Below are 8,692 nucleotides of genomic sequence, written 5' to 3'. Positions count from 1 at the left end.
TGTGGTTTCGTCGTGTGGTGTCTGCAGCTCTCCATCTCTCCATGACTGTTTTTGGCGGGTAAATATTAAAACTAAGAATAGGCCAATAGAATAATTATGGGAGCTTAAAGAAAAGAGTTAAACCTGTTTGTGTAATGAATGAAAAATGATTTGTGAAAATGTGAGTTTCTGACTGTAGTATTCATATGGTATTCATCATGTAAGCCCACTGTCCATGTTGGCACTGCATAACCTTTTTTCCTTTGTTCATAGATTTTGTGCACAGAGCCAACCATCGTAACCAAAAGGTATGCCAGTTTGGTTCGTATTGAGCAGCTTCAACCATCATCAATCTCAGTCTCATCACCTGGGTAATAATTTTTCGATACTTTTATTCCTGCATGACCTGCTCAATATTTTAAAGATGTGTGACTTGCATCAAGGCAGCGTGTTATGTGGAAGTTTTCAATTCTCCCATTTATTAACAATTAGGGTTTACCCACAGACGTATTTTAAAACTTTTCCTTACTACTATTGTTTCTGCAAACATTTTGTTTTCGTAAACTAATTTTTTCAATTTTTATGTAGATAAACAGCATCCCACATTTCATTGGAAAAACTACCGGTAGAGTTACGGATTTCTTCTTCCCGTTTCTTTAATAAAGTCTTCGTGTACACCCATGTGAGTGTGGGTGTATTCACGAGGACTTTTTCCTATTTCGCCTGGCGTATTCAACTTTATTGCGGATGGATGGAGCCCTTGTGGATGATGTCTGGCCGTATTTCCCAGGCTGAAAGGTAGGAAAAAATTGATCTCTTTTCTTCCTTTTGGGCAATTTGATGGCGTTGATTATGTAAATCTTGTAGAGTACGACTATTTCCTGAGTTAGGCGGTTCACTGGAACTGTTTTCTCTTGCCTTTTATTGTTGACTCTTGTCAGGGTTCATTGAATAGCTCATAATATGTAAAACGACTACAGATCAGGCTTGTTTTTTGTACCTTCCAACTTTGTCTGTGGGTAAATGATTTAAAATTCAAAAAGATTTGAACTTTAAACACTTGAAGCAAAGTGCAAAGTCTAGAAAATTGTATGAACAAGAGGAACGTGCCGTCACACGTGCACCTCTTCGTCTCTGATATGACAATTTGACTGTACACTGTACAGTCAACTGGACCTCAAATTTCTGTTTATACACGGGGGGCGCAGGGCACCGGATGTAGTTTGTTTGATTGGAAACAATCTACAAAAAAACAGAACGTCTTGTTGTTTGCCAGGAGGTTGTTGTTGTTGTTGAGTTTGATCTGGAGTGTGTCTTGTTATCTGGGCCAGACGTCGTGTATGAAAGACACAAGTCGAGCGAACGGTATCCATTTCAGCCTCCCCTTGAACCGTATCTTTCCACCGTGTCCTTTCTGTTGAGCGTCCAATTGGTTGTGTGTGGCGAATGGAGAAGAGCCAGGTCATTTGAGAGTCGCTCGTTTCTTCTTCTTCTTCTTCTTCGAGTGAGGCAAATGAAACGGAGAAAAACTTGGGCCAATAGGATCGGATGAGGGGGGGAGAAAAATTCATTTCAATCCGCCACCGTCTGTCTGAAATCACGTAGAGAAAAGAAGCCCAAGGTAATTCGGTGGAAGGGCCTTGTCCGCAGACGTCATCTAATCGCCGTGATGCACTATTCACGACAAACCGTTGGAACGAATCCTTTTCAGACGAAATGAGTATCCCACACAGCGGACCAGACAGAAAATGGGTTTTTCATTTAGAAAATTAGAAGCAGCAGCAGCAGCAACGCATTTTCCGACTTTTTGGGGCGGAAATAATTTCAAATTTATTTTCTTTTTTAAAAACAAAATCTGGAACGAACGTCACGAGCACCTGGGATCAGGGGCGCAATGCATCACACACGGGATATTAGTTATTTAATCGGTAATCTATTGGGTTTTTTTCTTGTTTCCCCTTAGGAAAGCGGACACAATGGTCCATCAAATGAAATGAGAAGGGCCCCGTCGTTTGCACGCGCTGCTCACGACTTGGCCGCTCAAAATAAATTCCCCAAAATTCATCCGACGTCTAAGCGAGTCTATAACCAGTCACTTTTAGTTTCACGACCTTTGTTGCAGACGTGTGCGCTCCGATAACATGAGATGAGAAGTTGACCTCCCCCTGGCCAATTCAACACGAACGACAAAAGACGCTCTTTTTTCTCTTTGAGGACGTGAGTCATTGACACAACGGTCGGGATGCTAAAATGAGTAAAATGAGTAGTGTACAGAAAACCCACACACATCTCTCTTTTATAAAAACATCGTTGCATTCGAGTTGATTGCGTGCACCGGGGAGGGCAAATGACGACGAGAGAAGGGCGGGAGTTTTCTCTCCCGCTGCCGAGCAGAGTGAGTAGGAGCTCATTAAGAAGTTGCTATAGAAACCAAACCAGTCGCCTCTCTTCTTCTTCTACTCCAGACTTCGACGAGTGACTTTGCACAGCGTGTACAGAGGCCAAAGTGAAGAGCACATACACACACACAAAAGTTGGGTCGGCTGTCGGAACTAAATATCCCGCTGGAAAAAAGAAAAGGAAAAGTAGAACAAGAAGAAGAAGAAGAAGAAAATGGTTTGAGACTCGGCGATAGATAGAAGTTGTCCAAGTCTAAAACACACAGAGAAGGAGGGCGTAATAGGTTAGATAGGAAAATGTATAGACAAGACTCTTTGCCGATATGACGGCGGGAGTAGAGAGAGTGGGGGGGAACTGCGTAACTATTAGAGACGTTTATCGGATCACGCTGCCGAGCGTTCGCCTATTATTTCCTCTCATGTGCCACGGCACTCACCCCAGCCAGCCATCGCAGTTGCCGGCATTTCTTTTCTCTTTAGTAGAGTGCCCCTCCCTTTTGTGTGTCAAATGAATCGAGTTAACTATCCTCCCCACCCCACTCCCCCATGTACACGAAAGGAGGGAACGACCTACGCTCTCGCCTCAAGACTTAACTGCTTTCAAATGTAATTGACGTTGCAATGAGAGAGCGTGACAATGGCGCAATACGACAGACGGAAATATTCTACTCCAGAAGCGCAGGTGGCAAATGGATTCCCGCGTGAGGACCCTCGCCGTATCCGAGCGGATAACGTTTTTTTTTTGTTATTTTTATTATTCAAATGGATGCGGCACTTGAGAGCGTTTCATTATTTTGTCAAATTCTCCAAGTGCAATGAGAATGTGATGTGCTCTTTCCAATCTGTCGCCTAGATTAGACTCGACTGGCTACAGTAATGTATTCCTCGTTTCAGGTTGTTCTCGTGACACCTGTCAAGACGGTCCGGCTTCTTTCTAAAAAGAAAGAAAAAACCTTGACAGTCCTTGACCGAATCGTCTTACTTTTTGCTCCAAATAAAAAAATAAAACTTGATTCGAAATAATATCCAACGGGGGGAGAGAAAAAAATTAAAGTGGGCGTGACTGCATGCGAGTTGACGGGGGGTGTTGTTCCGCGATCGTAGCTAGAGAAAAAGAAAATTTTCTTATAAAATAATGATAATAATAATAATGCGAACGAACGAAATAAAAAATGGAATAAAAAAAGAGAACAGTCGGGTGTGTAGAAGAAGATGAGGACTAGATGATAAGAGAGTTGACGTCTAACTGACAGTAGTACAACTTTTTGAAGTAGGGAAATATATCGTTCATCCGTACGTGATGCTGTTCTCTTTGGGGCTGTCGTCCCATCCCGTGCGTCCGTCGCTCGTCCGTCTCGTTATAGTATTCCCGGCCGCTTTGCTTTCACATTATTCACGGCGTCCGGTTTTTTATTTCTTTCTTTCTCTTTTTATCCACTGAACCAACGAACGAACGAGCGGTGTGTGTGTCTGTGTGTGTGTGATCCAACTTTGTGATCGTTTTCCTACCATTCCGCTGCCGGTGGTGTATACATATCACACCATCGACCTCAAAAGAAAAAAAATAGTTGAGTGACACCAAGGATCCTGTTCTCATTTCGTCTAAAAAATTTCGAATATCTATTATAGCTGAACGAATTTATTTATTTTATTTCCCGACTAATGAAAAGAAAGAATGGGGAAAAAACAAAAGTCATTGACGGGATGAGGGACAAAAGCGAGCCAGCGCCCGCATGCCGTTCCCAGTGGCAACAAATCATTCAATGTCGATATCATTTCTCGCCATCCGACAGCGTCTCCCAGCCAGCGACACATATATATCCTCTTCTTACTATATAGCGGGTTATTATTATTGTATTTGGGGGGGACTGGGCACATACAGTTAACTCACGCTTGATTTATTACCCGGTTGAAATGCGCGTTATTTATTATTCCAATACGACGACGACGAGTGTGTGTGTGTAACATTGAAATCGAACTGGGACGAGGATGAATGAAAAACAAAAGTCTGTCAAATAAAGCCGGTGAGGATCAACTTGGGCTGTCGACTTAAATATGGCGGCACATATTATTATAAGACCTCAAAGTGTAGGGAGAACCAGCCCCCCTCGTTTATCCCCCCCCTCTACACACACATATATAACATGGCCCTCAAACTGCGCTATTACGAGAAATAACCTGTTGGACAAGAGAGCTGAGGGAATCTTAATCCGAAATAGGTATAATAAAATGAAAAAAGAAATTCCTTTGGTTGAAAAAGAGATGAGACACAACCCCCGACTCAAAAGTTTTTCCCTCTTATAAAGATTGATACTAAAAGGGACTAGAACCCACACGCATTTATCCTCTATAGGCTTAGATAGAAATGGCTGCGTGAGAATTCCAACGTGTAGGATTATAGACTCTCTCATTCTCCTCTATGAGATTGGCTGTTGTATTAGCGGGGGTGGAATGAGGGGGGGGGACCTGGCAAAACCTGCGCCGTTTATTCCCCCCATTGAATAGTAAATAGGTCTCGTTGCGTGTGTGTCAACCGCCATCAAATTGATGTAGTGTATTTATTTCCGAGTGGACAAATTTGCCGGTTTTTGTCGCCCCCACGAAAAAATAAAATTCCTCGACCCCATTGAAGGCGGATATTGTTAATCTAATGCATTTGATATTTAACGGGCCAGGGATTTTTTATTTTTTTATTTTATCGATCCTCTTTTAACGCTCTAATGATGAGCCCCTAGAAGAATTTTCTAGCTGCATCTTTTTTCCCCCCTTTTATTTTTTGAGAAATGAAACTCAACTAAAACACCCGCGTCTATAACTCAAATGGACGGTGGACTCGTTGAAAGTCTCTTCCGCCTATAATTAGAGTGTGTGTCTGTCTACTTAGACATTTTGCCCTTGATTCAGTTTCCACTCTCCTCTCGAGCCTCGAGTTTCAGTAGTTGGAAACGAGAGAAAAAGAAAAGAAAAAACGAAAATGATTATACGTATCTCGAATGCAAATTTGCCGGGCGTTGGAAAGAAAAAAAAAAGACCTTCCTCCTTCTGGCATAGATGCACAGCCGACAAAGGATGGGGGGGCTCACAGGGCACCCAAAGGTATATATAAGACGTGTGTCATTAGGGAGGATGTAGTCAATCAACTTAACGAGCATCCAAAAGGTTAACAATACACACACGTATCTATAATTGTCCTGGCGAAATATTCTCTCATTCCTTCGATATTTTTTTATTTCAATTTAAAGAAGAAAACAAACAAAAACAAAAAAACGTGAACGTGAAATCAACTTCCGGTCCCGCTTTAAATAATTCTTAACCAAATGACGTTAGCGAAAAAAAGAAAAAGGAAAAAATAAAACAAAATGGGAGTGTTTTGTTAGAGATGAAAATAACAAACTGGGGTTCCATCTCATTAGTTATTCAATCGATTCTTCCAGATCTCAACATTTACACACACACACACACTCCCCAAAAGTAGATAGGGAAAATGGATGGAAGAAACCGGCTCTCAGCGGGGTCCCAATGTCCGTACAATAAAGGCCTTCAAAAAAGACAGAAAGAAAACGAATCAAAAATAGAAAGAAGAAAACTTTTGGTGTTTGTTGTGTGTCTGATGATGAGGGACTCGGAAAAATATTAAGGGCAATAAGCTCGTCGATGACTGTATAAGGTCACATCATCCATCAAGAGGAATTTCCTCCTTTTATCTGTTTTTTAGTCTAACGAAAAACAAACAAAATCGAATCGATTATTTTTTGGCCGATTTTCCACAGCGATAAAAATGTTTCCGTCGAGTTAAAATATTTTTTCCCTTTGGATGAAATTGAATTAATATTATTATTTATTATGATGATTGTGTTTATTACGCCAGATGTCGAATGTCGTAAAAAAGTGAGAGGGCATCCAGTCCGGATGATCCTGACGGCACCAATCTCTGGGCTGGTTAATAGAAGGACGTCATAAAGTGGTGGCCCCCCTTCTATTTTTCTTCTTCTTCTTATCAAATTAATTTGAGTCAAAAGGCGACGGTCTCGTCCTCGACTAAGATTTCACCCTTCCATCTCTTCCACCTTTGACAGCAGTAATACAACAACAAGGAAGCGCTTCTTCTTCTTGTAGGTGTGTTGGCATATAGAGGCGAGACTGTCGCATCTTATCGTGACGGTTTCTTCTTTTTCTTTGTCTCTACTCTGCTTTTTAAAACGTCGTAAATAATAATACAACTATGCACTCTCTCTCTCGAGCTGCTCTCTGGGTCCCTGTGTACACAAAGCCAACCCCAAACCGAAAATGTGTCCCATGCATGGCGGCCGGTAACATGTTTATGACTTGATTGGGTCTCTCTATCTTTTTTTGGGAAAAATACTCTCAACTTGTGGGGAAATGGGCTCTTTTGGAGAAGAGATTGTAGTCGTCGGAATAGCGGTTCAATGGCGGGGCGTACATATATATAGTTTTCTTCAATTCGCCTTGTGTGACCCCCCCGGACACCAATAACACCGGGAGAATATAAAAAGGGGAAAAAGAAAAGAGAGTCTTCCATGTTCTTTATTTTTGACGAAACATCTTCCTCACAGACATTGTCTGTTGAGTTTTTCTTTTTTTTTAGTAGTATTTTCACTTGAGATGCCACCGTGAAATCAGTTGCCCTCCTCTTTTTGGTTCTTTCCATCTAATACAATAATAATCATATAAGGTTTTATAGTCTCTGCGATAACAAGGGAGAGGGAGGCCCAGGAAACGGCTTCTTCTTCTTCTCCTCTCATCGGCCTGGATAATAAAAAGTGGAGGAATCAAATCAACGGATGATTTGTATAAATCCTAATATGACTCGGTTCTCTCCTGTTGGGGTTAATCAGGATATCCGGTCGTTTCCTCTACTTTTTCTTTTTTCTTTTTTTTTTTTTCAAATTAAAATGGGAAAAATGGGGACACAAAAGGAGCTGAGACGCAGTGGAGAAAAAAAAATCGATTTCCTCATGTCTTTCTAATTTTAACCCTCAGCTTTTTTTCTGTCTGCCCCTCTGACTACTGGGCGAAGCTTGCGGGTTCTCAATCAGCTGTCGAATATTGCACCTCTCTCTCTCTATACTTTTCCAGCTGATGACGTCTCTATTTAGACTATATGAGGGGCTGCTGCTGCTTTTTCTCTTCCAATAACAAATTTCACATGGAGTCTTAAATTATGAGCATGGCTCGATACACACACACACACACACACTGGCAGTTATCGATCGCGTGTACAGCCGGTCGAGTGAGAAAGAATGTTGACCGAGACACCCCAAACAGGGAAAAACCGAGTCCATAGGAGAGAGACTTGCAACAGTAATAGAGATGAATGTCTAGGGCCTATACAGACACTTAACGGGGCGGTGGCTATATGGGCTATATAGTGGTAGTATATGGCCGCCGCCACCAACAACCCCAATACTCTTTTTTTTTTCCCCTTTTATATTCTCTTTGCAACTTGCTCTCTAACTCTCGGTGGTGCTGGTCGAGACAATGATGGAATCAAAGGGCCCGAAATAAAAAAAAAGGGCCAAAAAGTCTCTGAGTCAAAAGTGGCCGCTTGTTGGTCGGGTGGTGCGCGGGGGGTTATTACTTTATCGGAGCACTATAGCTGAAACTGGGAGAAAATTCGCGTACATTGATTTAGCGACGATCCGGTCCGCTGGCTACTGCTGCTAGCCGGGGCTTTATCGATAATAAAAGTCTCAAGTACTCTTTGGATGCAATATCCATTAAAGCGTATCGATATATATACATTTAACTGCGATTCCGTTCGGTTCCAAAATGAATTCCCAACCAATTTTCGCTTGGCTTTGCGAAAAAATTGAAATTTCTTTTTTTTTTTTGGGCTAGAGTTTTATGATTTCCTCCTTGTGTTTGCGAGGGGCATAAAGAGAAAGGGGAAGAGAAAGAAGGTCGGCCTTTGATATATCAAAAGATATTTCCTCCCCTTTCACCAGGGGGACGCTCGCCATCCAGCAGACAGAGGCTGACAAGAGCCCAGCCAGCGAACGAACGAACGAAAAAGAAGAAAATATAGAATAGGGTGGGGGGATCTATAATATAGGCCAGCCAGGGCTGTATCTTTGCTGAGCCTCCTGATTGCGCCGAGCCAAGGGGGGAAAAAAGAAGAAAAAAGAAAAGAAATGCCATCCGCATCATCGCAATAGGCCTAGATGTGTCGTACAAAACAAAAAAACTTCAAAAGTTTGTCGAGTCTGACGCGCGCCAGAGATTGTGATGAGTGCGAGAGAAAAGAAACGAACAAGCTCCTCCTGCACAGCACACACAGACATCAGCTGAATAGA

At 42.1% G+C, this 8,692-nt stretch overlaps 1 protein-coding gene across 1 annotated transcript in view; it reads left to right on the top strand.

Moving 5' to 3' along the window:
* The first annotated feature begins 6 nt into the window (after positions 1-6).
* Positions 7-8,692, top strand: part of LOC124203950 (ephrin type-B receptor 1-B-like) — a 37,085-nt gene continuing 28,399 nt past the window's right edge. Inside the window, exons 1-3 of the mRNA XM_046600873.1 lie at positions 7-58; positions 253-350; positions 568-777. The gene's annotated coding sequence lies outside the window, so the exon portion shown is untranslated. The remainder of the gene's footprint in view (positions 59-252; positions 351-567; positions 778-8,692) is intronic.

The sequence above is a fragment of the Daphnia pulex genome, chromosome 2 (assembly GCF_021134715.1).
Source record: "Daphnia pulex isolate KAP4 chromosome 2, ASM2113471v1".
Taxonomy (NCBI): Eukaryota; Metazoa; Arthropoda; class Branchiopoda; order Diplostraca; family Daphniidae; genus Daphnia; species Daphnia pulex.
This window is presented reverse-complemented; position numbering and strand designations above follow the sequence as displayed.